The sequence below is a fragment of the Mauremys reevesii genome, linkage group 25 (assembly GCF_016161935.1).
Source record: "Mauremys reevesii isolate NIE-2019 linkage group 25, ASM1616193v1, whole genome shotgun sequence".
Lineage (NCBI taxonomy): Eukaryota > Metazoa > Chordata > Testudines > Geoemydidae > Mauremys > Mauremys reevesii.
Genome location: NC_052647.1, coordinates 4,828,852 through 4,843,573, shown reverse-complemented (window position 1 = coordinate 4,843,573; position 14,722 = coordinate 4,828,852). Strand labels below are relative to the sequence as shown.

Sequence of the window (14,722 nt, the reverse complement as noted above, 5' to 3'; positions counted from 1 at the left end):
TCCTAGTCTCCTGCCCTCTGACCACTACACTTCACTCCCTCTCCTCACAGACCGAGGGCTAGAACCCAGGAGTCCTGACTCCCAGCCTCTCACCTACCAGCCCCCACTGAATGGAGCTGGGCGGGTCGCCTGTCTGGAACTGGATTTTGGTTCTGCCCAAGGAGCAGGGAATCCCTTGTCTGTGTCTCATTAAAAATATAGCGGTTTCCTTTGCCGCCCTCTGGTGGTGAAATGTGACATCTACTTCTCCATATCAATGTTCTCAAGAACAACCCCAGTGTGGTGCTAGGGGGTGCTGTGCTGCAGGGAGTGGGGGGCTCAGTAGGGGGCGCTCTCCCATCACAGTCAGTGCTGACCCTGGAGGGGCTGCCTTTCTGGTGAGCTATAAAAACTGAAGCTCTTATCCCCTTCATGGTCATTAAAGACCCCTCCAGTCTTGCAAATCCTACTGTCCCGGGCAGGTTCCTTCCTGATGTCCCCAGGACCAGTCTGGCCCCCCATCAGGTTTGCTTTTTCCCCTCCTTCCAGAACACGGCCAGTTTGGATCAATTTAATCGAATCAAGATGCTGGGCACGGGCTCATTTGGGAGGGTGATGCTGGTGAAACACAAGGAGACCGGGAATTATTATGCCATGAAGATCCTGGAGAAACAGAAGGTGAGACGCTGGGGGCTGCCATGGAGATCTGGCCTGGGGCCGTGGAATCCCCAGTGCGGGGGAGGGATTTGGGGCTGAATCCTGCGTGGGGATGCAGGAGAGGGGAGTGCGTGGGAGGCGCAGTGGGTGCTGCGCCAGCAGAGGAAGATCTGATGTTGCTATTTCCTTTTCTCTCCCAGGTAGTGAAGCTCAAACAAATTGAGCACACCCTGAATGAGAAACGGATCCTCCAGGCCATCAACTTTCCATTACTCATCAAGCTAGAGTATTCTTTCAAGGTAGGTGTCCTTCACTTGCCAGCCCAGCCCTGGCTGTGTTTCTCTCCCCCCACCCCCCCTACAATCCCCTCGATTCGTTTCCTATTTAAAACCAAAGCTCTGCTGAAGGGGTCGAAGCACACAGTCTGCGTCTCTTGTATCCTGAGAACAAATGTTCCTGGCGTGAGGTCTGGGATCAGGTTTGGAGCTAAGAATAATCAGTTTGGATCATTCTCCTTTTTCAGTCTCCTCTGTACTGCTTTAGACTCCAGCTTTTGAACAGTTTTGCTTTCGTTCCTAGTCAGTTTCCGTTTCTGGCTCCCATGCACTGGCCCTCGGGCATGAGCTCTGACTTGCGGGGGCGTCTCAGAGGAAGTCCTAACTTCACGCACAAGTGGCTTTGTGGAGACTTTGAAACCATCACGTGGGATCGTTTCCTCCTGATGGGAGTTTCTGTGAAAGCTAAAATTCAGGCCCCGGCAACTGGGGCTTGGACCCTCTTCTCTGAACCTGGATTTTGGGGCCTGTGAGCTACACCCTGTGTGTAGTGGGGAGAGCAAAGATAGTTGTGCCTTTGAGCTCCACGGCATCCCCTGTGGCTGGCCTGATTAAAGAGGGGCTGGCTCTGAAGGGAGACCTGTCTCCTCCTCTGTCAGCCTGAGGTTAGTGGGTTGTAGCGATGAAGAGTTGTCAGCTCAGAGGAGGCTGCAGGATAAATCGCAGCCCCTGCGGGAGCCCGGAGGCTAGGGTGATGGGCGTGTTAGCAGCAGGCAGTGCTGGCAGAGTCGTTTTCTTGGGGGCCCCTCATCATTCTAGGGTTAAATAGCTTTGATCTCTGGCCCCTTGTCTGCGGGAGCTGCTACACTGGAAATGTCACCCCTGCACCGGGCCGTGTAGCTCTCAGGTGACACAGTAGCAGTGGGGCCAGCGGCTGCTGTTACACAGGCTGGCTCACTGAGCTAATTGATTCTCCTACGACAGCGTAAAATAAATCCTTGAATCCGTGGGTGTAAATGTGGGGAAACTTTGTTGAAATCAATGCGACTGGTCTGGATTTACCCGCTGAGCTAGGAGTCTGGCCTGGTACGTGCTGACTGGGCCCCATCAAGGTACCACTAGGGTGTTGGGGCCTGTTTAGTTGGTAGAGGGTCAGGAAGGCCCATGTCACGCAGACCAGAACTGCCTGAGCAGGGAGACCAAGGATGGCCTGAGCTCCCTTCATCCCCTTAGAGACAGCAGGGTTCAGGCTTCGTTCCCCTTACGCTCTAGGGCGCCCACCTTTACCCTGCTCCTGGGGCTCAAGGCGTAACCCTCTTAATTTAGGCGCCTGCCTCACCCTTCGTGGACTCAGGGCGTCACCTCACACTCTGCGGGTTTGCAGGGTCTTTTCCCAGTGAAAGAGCCTCACACAGAAATATCCTTAACCTCTGTTTCTTAACAGTTACTGTCACGGACTCACAGGTCCTGCCCACTCTTGGCCCCATGGAGTCCCTGGAGGGAACCCCCTTCAGTGAGACAGCCCTTCTCGGGGGTTAAGCCCCTTCGCCTCCTGGAACTGCACCTCTCTGAGCCTCAGCACACCTGTCTCTCGCCATTGGTGCCCTCTGGGAGTCTACTCGCTCTGGACCCCCAGGGCCTCCACTCCCAGAGGGAATAATGCCCCCTGTTCTCTAGACCAGAGCGACTCTCAGCCAGCGTAAAACAGGAGGGTTTATTGAGCGTCTGAACACAGCCTAGGAAACTCTCAGGGCCCTCGGGCCTGGCCTCCCTCAGCACAGCACATCCAAGTCTCCCCTGCATTCAGGTGGGCTCTGCCTGCTCCCTCTCTCCAGCCCAGAGCCCCCTGCTTCCCAGCTGGGCATCCGATATCACCTCCCCCAAGCCCTGCCTCTGTCCATTGTCTTCTCTCCAGGTAAACAGTGTCGCCTGGGCCGCCTCTCCTCTCTTCTGGCCTCTGGCTGGAACCACCTGTTCAGGTCACCAGGGTCCTCTCTTCCCAGCCCATTGTCCTCCCACTGGCCAGAACCAGCTGTGACGCCCGAGCTGGGCCTCCTGGTCAGCAGGTCACCAGTCGCTGGGGTGTCCATTCTCCAGGCCATTGGCCGGGGTCCCAAGTTCCATCCCCGGTCCTCTGTAACAACAAACTCCCTCGCCCCTCACCTCGTTAAACCAGTAACACCCAGGGAAACTGTGTCCCACCCCCTCTGCATGCAAACCATTGAAAAAACTAAGAAAACCCCCCAGTTCGTCACAGTTACCAGAACAGAATACACACGCTACTCATACAATGCCCATCACTCCCAATAAGGCAGATGAACTTTCCCTGCTGGCCAGTCAGGATCAGGATCAGGTTGTGCACGGTGTCATTGGCAGGGTGTTGAGGTCTGGCAGGGCTGATGCTGGGCTGGGCACTGACGGGGGGCCTCCCTTGCACTCCGTTGTTGCTGCATTTCATAGAATCTCAGGGTTGGAAGGGACCTCAGGAGGTCATCTAGTCCAACCCCCTGCTCAAAGCAGGACCGAACCCAACTAAATCATCCCAGCCAGGGCTTTGTCAAGCCTGACCTTAAAAACCTCTAAGGAAGGAGATTCCACTACCTCCCTAGGTAACCCATTCCAGTTCTTCACCACCCTACTAGTGAAAAAGTTTTTCCTAATGTCCAACCTAAACCTCCCCCTCTGCAACTTGAGACCATTACTCCTTGTTCTGTCATCTTCTACCACTGAGAACAGTCTAGATCCATCCTCTTTGGAACCCCCTTTCAGGTAGTTGAAAGCAGCTATCAAATCCCCCCTCATTCTTCTCTTCTGCAGGCTAAACAATCCCAGTTCCCTCAGCCTCTCCTCATAAGTCATGTGCTCCAGCCCCCTAATCATTTTTGTTGCCCTCCGCTGGACTCTCTCCAATTTATCCACATCCTTCTTGTAGTGTGGGGCCCAAAACTGGACACAGTACTCCAAATGAGGCCTCACCAATGCCGAATAGAGGGGAATGATCACGTCCCTCGATCTGCTGGAAATGCCCCTACTTATACAACCCAAAATGCCATTAGCCTTCTTGGCAACAAGGGCACACTGTTGACTCATATTCAGCTTTTCGTCCACCGTAACCCCTAGGTCCCTTTCTGCAGAACTGCTGCCCAGCCATTCGGTCCCTAGTCTGTAGCAGTGCATGGGATTCTTCCGTCCTAAGTGCAGGACTCTGCACTTGTCCTTGTTGAACCTCATCATATTTCTTTTGGCCCAATCCTCTAATTTGTCTAGGTCCCTCTGTATCCTATCCCTACCCTCCAGCGTATCAACCACTCCTCCCAGTTTAGTGTCATCTGCAAACTTGCTAAGGGTGCAGTCCACACCATCCTCCAGATCGTTAATGAAGATATTGAACAAAACCAGCCCCAGCACCGACCCTTGGGGCACTCCACTTGATACCGGCTGCCAACTAGACATGGAACCATTGATCACTACCCGTTGAGCCCGACCATCTAGCCAGTTTTCTATCCACCTTACCGTCCATTCATCCAGCCCATACTTCTTTAACTTGCTGGCAAGAATACTGTGGGATTTCCTTCTAGGATAACTCCAATCTGGATATGGTGATGGAATACATCCCGGGCGGGGAGATGTTCTCCCACCTACGGCGGATCGGGAGGTTCAGGTGAGCGTTACCACGGGAGCTGATGTTGGGGACAGAGCTGTGTGATGGTTAGACCCCTGGGTTGTCTCCCTGGCTCAGGCAGGACAGTGGGATCTAGCACTTAGAGCAGAGGGACTGGGAGTCGGGACTCCTGCGTCCTATTCCTGTCTCTGCCATTCACTCCTTGTGGGAAGGGGGGAGAATCACTCTATGCCACAGTTTCCACAGCTGTAAATTTGAGATGTAGTTCAGTAGAGAACTAGACCTTTTATCCACTAGCAGCATCTGCAGCGACGCTGGCTTTGATCCTCATGCTGCAGGGCATGACCTGATCCCCAGCTGGGCTGGTCAGGAAGGGATTCCCCATGGGGAGGGCTGCTGAGGTCTTCTACCAGCATTTGCCACAGTCAGTGGCAGGGATGCCAGGACTAGATGGGGCCAGGCGGGAAGGAGCTGGGGATCCATGGGTGTATGTGTTGGGGATAGGGGGGAGATGCTGGTCTGAGATGGACATGCCCTGGGTTGCCAGGCTGGATGGAGTCAGGGGTCTAGCAATGACGGGTGGGATGTGTGTGCTAGGGCTACTGGTCTGGCTAGGGCACATGGGGCCAGCAGGCCTAGAAGAGTTGGGGCATCTTGCCTGGGGTTGCCAGGCTGGATGGAGTCAGGGATCTATAAGGAAGGTGAAGGTGGGGGCGGCAGGGGGCCGAGGGTGCTGGGCTAGCTGAGAGGGGGCAGCTCTAGCCTGGGATACCCATGTTCTCTTCCCAGCTCATTGCAGTGAACCTCACACTCGGTTCTGTGCTGCTCAGATCGTCCTGAGCTTTGAGTATCTGCACTCGCTGGATCTCATCTACTGAGACCTGAAGCCAGAGAATTTCCTGATAGACCAGCAGGGCTACATCGAGGTGTCGCTGCCACCCGCCCCACTTCCCTTCCCCATCCCAGCGCTGGCTCCTGGCTCCCTGCAGGGATCTCCTCCCTGCCCAGGTCTCTCTCTGCTGCCATCCCCTTCCCAAAGCTGACACCCCCAGAAACGTAACACGGCCAGAATACATCAGTCATCTGCTCCCCACCCCCCAGTTCCCATCCTGCTGTCACAGCCTCCAGACTGATCCAGCTTCTCCCCTCTCTGTGTTTTGGCTCCAGGTGACGGATTTTGGTTTTGCCAAGGGGTGAAAGGCCGAAGCTGGACTCTGCATGGTACCCTGGAATACCTGGCCCCTGAGATCATCCTCAGCCAGGTGAGCTGGGGAGGTCCTGTCCTAGGATGACCAGATAGCAAGTGTCAAAAATCTGGAGCGGGGGTGGGGTAACAGGTGCCTATGTAAGAAAAAGAGCCAAAAATCAGGACGGTTCCTATTAAATCAGGACATCTGGTCACCCTAGCCTGTCCACTGCCTGATCTCTAGCTGATCCCTGGCTACCAGGTGGTTCCTCACGCCCCCAAAATGTTCAGTGCGTGACCCTGGCCTGCTTTCCCCGGGCAGGGTTATAACAAGGCTGTGGACTGGTGGGCCCTGGGCTTCCTCATCTACGAAATGACAGCTCTTTACTCCCCATTCTTTGCAGACCAGCCCATTCAGATCTATGAGAAGATCGGCTCTGGCAAGGTATTTGGGCTGGGGGAGGGGACACTTGTGTGATTTTTTTTTAATTTATTTATTTATTGGGAGGGGTTTCACCAGCTGAAGGGGGGTGCCAAGTCTCAGCGAGTGATCAGAGTGATGCTCACATACTGCACCCCCGACATGCTCATTCCCTGCCATGCTCCCCCAATCCCCAACACGTGGGCATCCTCCTGTCATGTACCCCATTCCCCCTGCACCCCAACACATAGACCCTCCCTTGCCACGTACCCGTTCTCCAACCTGGACATCTTCCCCATTGTGTCCCCCACACCTGGACCTTCCCTCACCACGTACCCCTATTTCCCCAACACATGGACTCCATCCCCCACCCCACCACCGTTGTGCTCCATGTAACTCTCATGGGGACTCCTGGAACAGGTGCCTTTGGTTCTTCTTCGAGTGCTTGCTCATATCGATTCCAATTAGGTGTGCGCGCGCCGCGTGCACGTTCGTCGGAAGACTTTTACCTTAGCCATACTCGGTGAGTCGGCTGGGCGCCCCCTGGAGTGGTGCCGCTATGGTGCCGAATATATACCCCTGCCGACCCATCCGCCCCTCCGTTCCTTCTTACCGTCCGTGTCCGTCGTTGGAACAGTGGAGCGCGGCTTAGCTGTCCTCCACTTCCCTAGCTTTTTGCTCGTTTTTCCTGTTTATTGTGTACATAGTTCAGTATTTTGTATTTATAGTTAACTTTTATTACTGTTAGTGTAAATAGTTGAGAGGGATCGGGGCTTAGCCCTTTTCCCTCACCCGGTACCGGGCCCATGCCCAGTTCGCTGGGGTTTAAACCGTGCTCGACCTGTCATAGGCCGATGCCCACAGGAGACCCTCATAGCTCCTGTCTCAGGTGCCTGGGCGAATCCCATCTCGCGGACAAGTGCCGCATTTGCAAGGCGTTTAAACTCCGGACAAAGAAGGAGCGGGACATTCGCCTCAAGCAGCTCCTAATGGAGGCAGCTCTCTCTCCTCCTGCATCGGCACCAGCCACGGCACCAGGGACGAGTACTTCCTCCGCACCGGGGAGCACCGGCACCGCGAGGGCCCCTAGCCAGCAGCCTACTCATACCCGGCACCGGTCACTCTCCCCGCGTGGCAAGAAGCGCAAGGCTCCTGCAGCACCCACATCTGCGACGCAGTCTGAGCGCGCACCGAGGTCGGACCACCCGGCACCCTCAACTGCCGCGGCACTGACACCTGCCGCACCGTCGATTCCAGCCTTGCAAGGGCCGTCGAGTCCGGTGCCCGTCAGCTCCCCGGCTTACGCTGTGGTTGAGCTTATTGTGCCCTCTACGCCGGAGACATTTTCAACGGCGAGGGACTTGATCGCCCTAGCGGACCCCGGGCCGCCTCATGCCCCGGCACCGCCGGTGCGGGCTCCTCAATCATTAGGCAAGCCAGCCATGATGAGGCCTCCCTCGCAGGGCACCGTCGAGCGTCGCCGTTCCAGATCCTGCAGACGGTTGAGGTCCAGTCATCGATCCCGATCCCGGCACCGTTTGCAGTCCCGGTACCGATATCCATCTAGGCACTGGTCGTACTCGCGGCACCGATCATGATCCCGTTTGCCGACGCGGTACTCCCCGCGCCGCTCCCGGTCCCGGCACCGATCCCGGCACCGCGCCTCCCGTAGCAGGTCGAGACATCGGTCGACCTCCCGGCACCGTGCTGGTAGTAGGTCCCGATCTCCGTCCCGGTACCGGTACAACTCCCGGTACCGATCTCTGGTACCGGACTCCGGTACCGCATGGGGCACATGGGTCGTCGGTCTACAGAGACCCGCCCCATACCAGCACAGCTCCATGGCCGTCTTGACACGCATCGGTCTCCTCCCATGCAGACTCTGCTTCCTATGGGGACTCGGACAATAACAGCAGAGTCACCCAGAGACCTCACGGCCCAGACCACGGACCACAACAGTGGCCCTTTTGGATGCCTTGGGCATACCATCAGGCCCAAGGCGAACCTGCTGTGACGCCGCGTCCCGTTGCTGCAGAGCACCGTGTGCCAGAGGCAACGATTAGCCGGCCTCCACCGGCTGGTACGGAGGACGCTTCAGCGCCCGTGCCGGACGTCCACGCTTCCCCAGCCCCCGATGTTGCCCAGGACCAGGAGCTGCTTCCGGACCCACTCGTTCCGGGGCTGTCTTCCTCCTCTTCCCCAGACGAGGCAGTAGCGGGCACATCCACATTGGGACCACCTCCCATTGACCTTCGGTCACATCAGGACCTCCTCCAGCGGGTGGCACAGAACATCAACTTGCCCGTAGAGGAAGTCCCAGAGGTGGAAGACCCTGTCATAGATATTTTGTCAGCGGAGGCACCCACCCGGGTGGCCCTCTCTTTTATTCGTTCAATCCAGGCCAGAGCAGATACTATCTGGCAATCTCCGGCATCCATCCAGCCGACTGCCAGAGGTGTTGAACGGAAATACATGGTGCCCTCCAAGGGCTACGAGTACTTGTATATACACCCCCCTCCCTCTTCGTTAGTTGTGCAATCTGTTAATGAGAGGGAGCGCCATGACCAACAAGCCCCTGCCCCAAAATCTAAGGACACCAGGCGCATGGACCTATTAGGCCGAAAGGTCTATTCTGCGGGGGGCTCCAACTAAGGGTAGCGAACCAGCAGGCCCTGTTGAGCAGGTACAATTATAACACCTGGCAGTCAGTGGGCAAGTTTTCTGATCTGCTGCCTCAGGACTCCAGACAAGAGTTCTCAGCATTGTTGGAGGAAGGCAAAAAGGTAGCGCGTACCTCGCTCCAGGCCTCCCTGGACGCTGCAGATTCGGCAGCTCGTACAGTCGCCTCGGGCATAGCGATGCGACGTATTTCGTGGCTTCAGGTGTCGGGCCTGCCACCTGAACTTCAGTACACAATCCAGGACCTACCATTTGATGGCCAGGGCCTATTTTCACAGAAGACAGACCCCAGGCTAGAGAGTCTGAAGGACAACCGGGTGATCATGCGTTCACTTGGAATGCATACCCCTCAGACCCAGAGACGGTCCTTCCGCCCCCAGCCTCAGCGCCAAGGCAGGACTTTGCTAGGCGTCGAGGTCGCCCTAATCGTAGACGTCAGTCTGGACCTCAAGGGGGCAACAATTCTGGTTCCGCTAAACCATCTGCGGGACCCAAACCAAACTTTTGAGGGTGCGCCCGAGAGCAGCGTACCGATGACCTCCCCGGATCCCTTTTTGTTTTGCAACCGCCTTTCTTCCTTCCTCCCTGCATGGTCCCAACTCACCTCGGATCATTGGGTCCTTCGCACGGTGGAGTCGGGATACCACCTGCAGTTTATTTCAACCCCGCCCTCCCACCCCCCCCTCCTCGTCCCTCTTCAGGGACCCCTCTCACGAGCAACTCCTCTTACAAGAGGTACTCAAGCTCCGTGCCATCGGAGCTATAGAGGAGGTACTGGAGCACTCAAAGGGCAAGGGCTTTTATTCCTGATACTTCCTAATCCCCAAGGCAAAGGGGGGCCTTCGACCTATCCTGGACCTGCGAGGACTGAACAAGGTCATGAGGAAGTTCAAGTTCCGCATGGTATCCCTGGGGACCATCATCCCTTCCCTGGATCCCGGAGATTGGTACGCCGCTCTCGACATGAAGGACGCATATTTCCACATTACCGTCTGTGCGGAGGGTAGATGGAATTTACGGTTTCTGGTGGGCCACCAGCACTTTCAGTTCACAGTCCTCCCCTTCGGCCTCTCCACGGCCCCGCGGGTGTTTACAAAGTGCATGGCTGTAGTCGCGGCCTCCCTCCGCCATCGTCGAATTCATGTTTTCCCATACCTCGATGACCGGCTGATTCGAGGAACCTCGGCGGCACAAGTCACCACGCACGTGCACATCATCAAGAACCTGTTCATGCATCTAGGCCTGCTAATCAATCTAGAGAAATCCACTCTAGTGCCTACGCAAAGAATAGAGTTCAGCGGGGTGATGCTAGACTCCACTTTCGCAACAGCCAGTCTGCCTTTGCCTCGATTTCAGGCAATTGTCTCCCTCATACAAACGCTCCGAGACGATGCTGCCTTTGGCTCAGCGGTCTTACACTCCGCGGCGTCTCACTCCGACCCCACCGCCTAGGTAAGGCTTGGGAATCACCTACTTGGAATCGATATGAGCAAGCACTCGAAGAAGAAAAGACGGTTACTCACCTTTGTAACTGTTGTTCTTCGAGATGTGTTGCTCATATCCATTCCAAACCCGCCCTCCTTCCCCACTGTCGGAGTAGCAGGCAAGAAGGAACTGAGGGGCGGATGGGTCGGCAGGGGTATATATTCGGCACCATAGTGGCAGCACTCCAGGGGGCACCCGGCCGACCCACCGAGTGTTGCTAGGGTAAAAGTCTTCCGACGAATGTGCACGCGGCGCGCACACACCTAATTGGAATGGATATGAGCAACACATCTCGAAGAACAACCGTTACAAAGGTGAGTAACCGTCTTTTTTCGTATACACTGTTGTGAGTTGCAAAACCCTCCACAACCCTGCTATGTTGCAAGACTAAACATTCCTTAAACACATCAGTCATCTCCAGGCAATGGTAGAGCACTCATCGCCATAGTAACCAAGAGCCCATAATATTCCTCTGCCCACCCAAGCACCTTCTCGCCAAGGATCTCCAAGCACTCATGTTGGACGTGGTCAGCTTTAAACCTAGTGGGGTTTTAAAAAAGCAAAGTTGTGTGGCCTAGTGGGAACTTAACAGGCCTGGGTTCTGTTCCCGGTTCTCCTACCAGCCTGCTGAGTGACCTGGGGCCAGTCACATCTCTCATGCCTCAGTTTCCCCTTACGTGAAATGAGGATAGGGATGCGGCAGCCCTGCTTTGAGATCTGTGGAGGAAAAATGCGCAGTAAGAGCTGGGAGGCAGCTGCTAATTAACCATTTCAGCTCCTGTCAGTCCTCAGTAGCGCCCCCACTTCTCATCCACTCATTGTCCTGGAGTGTTTTTAAAGGTCTTGTTATTTATTATTAGGTGTATTACGATAGTGCCCACAAGCCCCAGTCATGGGTTAGGACCCCATTGTACTAGGTGATGTACATATTAGGTGTATTATGGTAGTGCATAAGTGCCCAGGTGTAGTCCAGGATCCCCCTTTGCAATGGGGCTGTACATTACTAGGTGTATTACGGTAGTGTCTCAGCGCCCAGGCATAGCCCAGGACCCCCCCTCCCTGTGCTAGGGGCTGTACATTATTAGGTGTGTCAATCTAGCCACGAGGGCAGGGCAGGTAAAAGCCAGCCTCTGTCTCTCCTCCCCACCCCAGGTCCGGTTCCCGTCTCACTTCAGCTCGGACCTGAAGGACCTGCTCCAGAACCTGCTGCAGGTGGACCTCACCAAACGCTTTGGCAACCTCAAGAACGGGGTCAATGACATCAAGAACCACAAGTGGTTTGCTACCACCGACTGGATCGCCGTCTACCAGAGGAAGGTAGGAGGGCGGCAGTGGGTGGCTACGGGCAGAGGAGAGCCTGGGTAACTTCCACATGCGTGCAGCCTCCGTCAGCAGGAACTGAACCTGGGATCATCAGTGCCCAGGCCTCTAGGAGCGCATTGGTTACTGGGACTCTGCGGCAGGGTGTTGTGGCTGGGTCCAGCCACTAGGGGGAGATAGGCTCACCCAGCATTGGTTTAAAGTAGGGAGCCCTCAGTCACCTGTTTGTAACATGGTGGGAAAAGCATGGTCCTGTCCCCACCCCCTGAGGATAACAGCCTACTACTGCTGCTGCCAGCTAATGGCATTATTCCTCTAGCTCAGGTGGGAGAGGGCTGTGCTGAAGGTCCTGATTAAAAACCCTACTGATGATGCAAGTGGGGGATCCAAGGGGCTCATGACCCCCTGCCCTTCCCTGATTGCAAAGTGAGGGGAGGGGATTCTGGGTAGATAAAAGGGGGCTTGAGGAGGCGCTGACCCTGCATCTCTCACCTGGTTGCTAAGGGGCCCAATCCTGTATCCCTTAAGAGTGCTGGGGGCCCTGATCCTGGGCTCCTAAGCAGAGTCATGGGCCCCCCCTTCCATGATTGCAAAGTGTGAGGGTTTCTGGCTGGATGGGGGGACTGATCCTTACCTGCCTTGTTACAAAGTTGGGGCCTGATCGTGCACCCCCAGGAGCGTGTGTGTGGGGGGGGTTAATACAAACGTTGATCCCTCACCTCATTCCCAACCTCCACCTCTCCTCCCTTTGCAGGTGGAAGCTCCCTTTATACCAAAGTGCAAAGGCCCTGGCGACACGAGTAACTTCGACACGAGGAAGAGGAGATCCAGGTCTCGATCACTGAGAAGTGCGCTAAGGAGTTTGCTGAGTTCTAGGGCCAGCGCCCCCCTGGGAGAGCACGTGCGGAGCAGGTGGGGGTGGGCTTGGATTTGATCAGCACAAAGACCAGAGTTCCTTGCCTGTGTGTTTTATTTTTTGGGGGGGGGGGGTAGGGATTTGCCTGGATCTGGTTTGGGGGTGTAGCAGGGTGATCACCCTGCTCTGGCCCTGAAAGGGTAAAATCAGCCCTGGAGAGGGCTGCAGCAGGGTAAGAGGGATTAAGAACAGCTGGGGAGGCTGAGTGGGTAGCTGACCACAGCTGTGCCTGGCTTAATGAGGGCCCAGCTGGCCCTTATAAGAGGGCAGTGGGCCACAAAGACAGAGTCCCTCTCTAGCCTGTTGAGAGGGAGGGACCTAGACTGAAGCAGGGCTGGGGGAAGGCCATAGGCGCTGGGGAGCTCTGGCCTGGAAACCCCCCAGGCTGCAGGCCTAGTGTAGGGCCAAATAGGTACTGGGGTTGTAGCAGCAGCTCCAGGGTAAACAAAGGAAGCAGGTCCAAACCCTCCTTGCTGATGATGAGTGGCAATTATACTGCAGTCTGCCCCAGTGAATCGGGGTTAGATGGTGACTGACAGTCACCATATACTGAAGTGAGGTGAGGATAGGGGGTTCCCTGTGGAGGGGAGACCCAGCGTGATGGTGGGGTACTGCCAGGGGGAAGCCCCCAAGAGAAAGGGCCACCAGGGTCCAGGCGATGCCCGAGGGCCCAGTGGCAAGCTGGGACGTCAGCCTGCAGAGGGTGCTGCGACTGCTGGCAAAGCTAATTCCCGAGACGACCAGCAGGAGGCGCCGCAGGGGTGAGTCTCACCTCACTATGAGAGGGAGCAGAAGACCCCTTATTCTATACCTGTACTAAGTAAACAGAGAAGGGCAGGAGTCTAATTTCTCCCATGTGCACCTCTGATCTCCCCACACACACACTTGCACATGCTTCCCCCGCACCATCACAAGCCTGCAGCCCCCCGAGCAGCTCTCCTCATCTTCCCCCCTCACCTGGGGTTTAAACAGATTGCCCTCACGCACACACTCAGCACCCCTCACACTGATCTGGTTACCCCCACACTGACTCAGTCCACACGTGCTACACCCCCACCGTCCTGGCCGGCTTTATGGGTGGCTTTTTTTAGTTTTTGAAGAAGGGGGTGGGGGGCATATCTTGCCATCAAATCCCACCCCCACAGATCTTGCAAAGAGACGGAGAGAGGTGAGGAGCAAACCCACCACACCCACACACATCAACATCTCAACATCCTGGCTTGAATTTGAATTTCCCCCCCCCAGGGGACACAACACAAAAAAGCGCCGCCGCCGCCCCCACTGGGAAGGGGAAGGAGGAGGGAAATCTTGTCTCATTTATAAACTTGGTGGGGTTTTTTTTATTTTTAAAATTAAAAAAATAAAATTTTTATTTTATTTTTGTGGGGGGTGGGGTTTAAAAAAAAGGTGTGGGGCTGGGCTGGCTGGTCTTACCCTACCCCCCCCCCCCATTGGTGACACCTCCCTTCTCCCCCCCTCCCCCTCCACCCAGGAATTCTAACTCCCCAAGCTTTGACTGTGTCCAGGTTTTAGCAAGGAAAAAAGAGAGAGACCTGTGTGGGGTTTTTTGGGTTTGTTTTGTTTTTTGTCAGGTAGAAACTGACAGTATTTCCCCATCTCCGCTGCTCTCTGCGGGGTGTCTGGTTTGGGGGTATCTTACGCTGGCAGGGGGAGAACTGGGGGTCAGTTACAGGCTGGAATGGAGGTGCTGGAAGAGGGAATCTCCCCGGTGGGCTCTGGATTTTTAGTTCCCCCTGGAAATAAAATGCTGCCTTTCGAATCTGGGCTATGAATGTGAGCAGCCCCCCACCCCTTTTTTGGCCTGTCCTCTGGTTCTGGAGCACTTGGTTATTTTCCCCCAGGTCAGTGGGGGCTTATACACTATTCTCCCTCCCCCCATAGGCCAAATGGTGCCCTGCAGAAATAGCCTTAAAGGATTTTCTGGTGTGGGGAAGGATTCCCCTTACCCACAATCCTCCTGGGGCTCCATTCTGCACCTCTGATTTTATGCTCTCGATTTACATTTTAAGATGACAAGGAGGGAGGAGAAACCAGAAAATGGGGAGGAGGCAAGGAACACGGTATCCCAACTAGACCCTGATCTCTCCCTCCCCCGGACTCTGAACTGGCCCCCCCAGGGAGTAACCCCATTAGATCTGTGGTGAGGTTGGAGAGGTGTTAA

The 14,722-nt window shown here is 55.6% G+C and overlaps 1 pseudogene; it reads left to right on the top strand.

Annotated features, from left to right (window-relative positions):
- The first annotated feature begins 391 nt into the window (after positions 1 to 391).
- Positions 392 to 12,599, top strand: LOC120391065 (annotated as a pseudogene).
- The last annotated feature ends 2,123 nt before the right edge of the window (positions 12,600 to 14,722 follow it).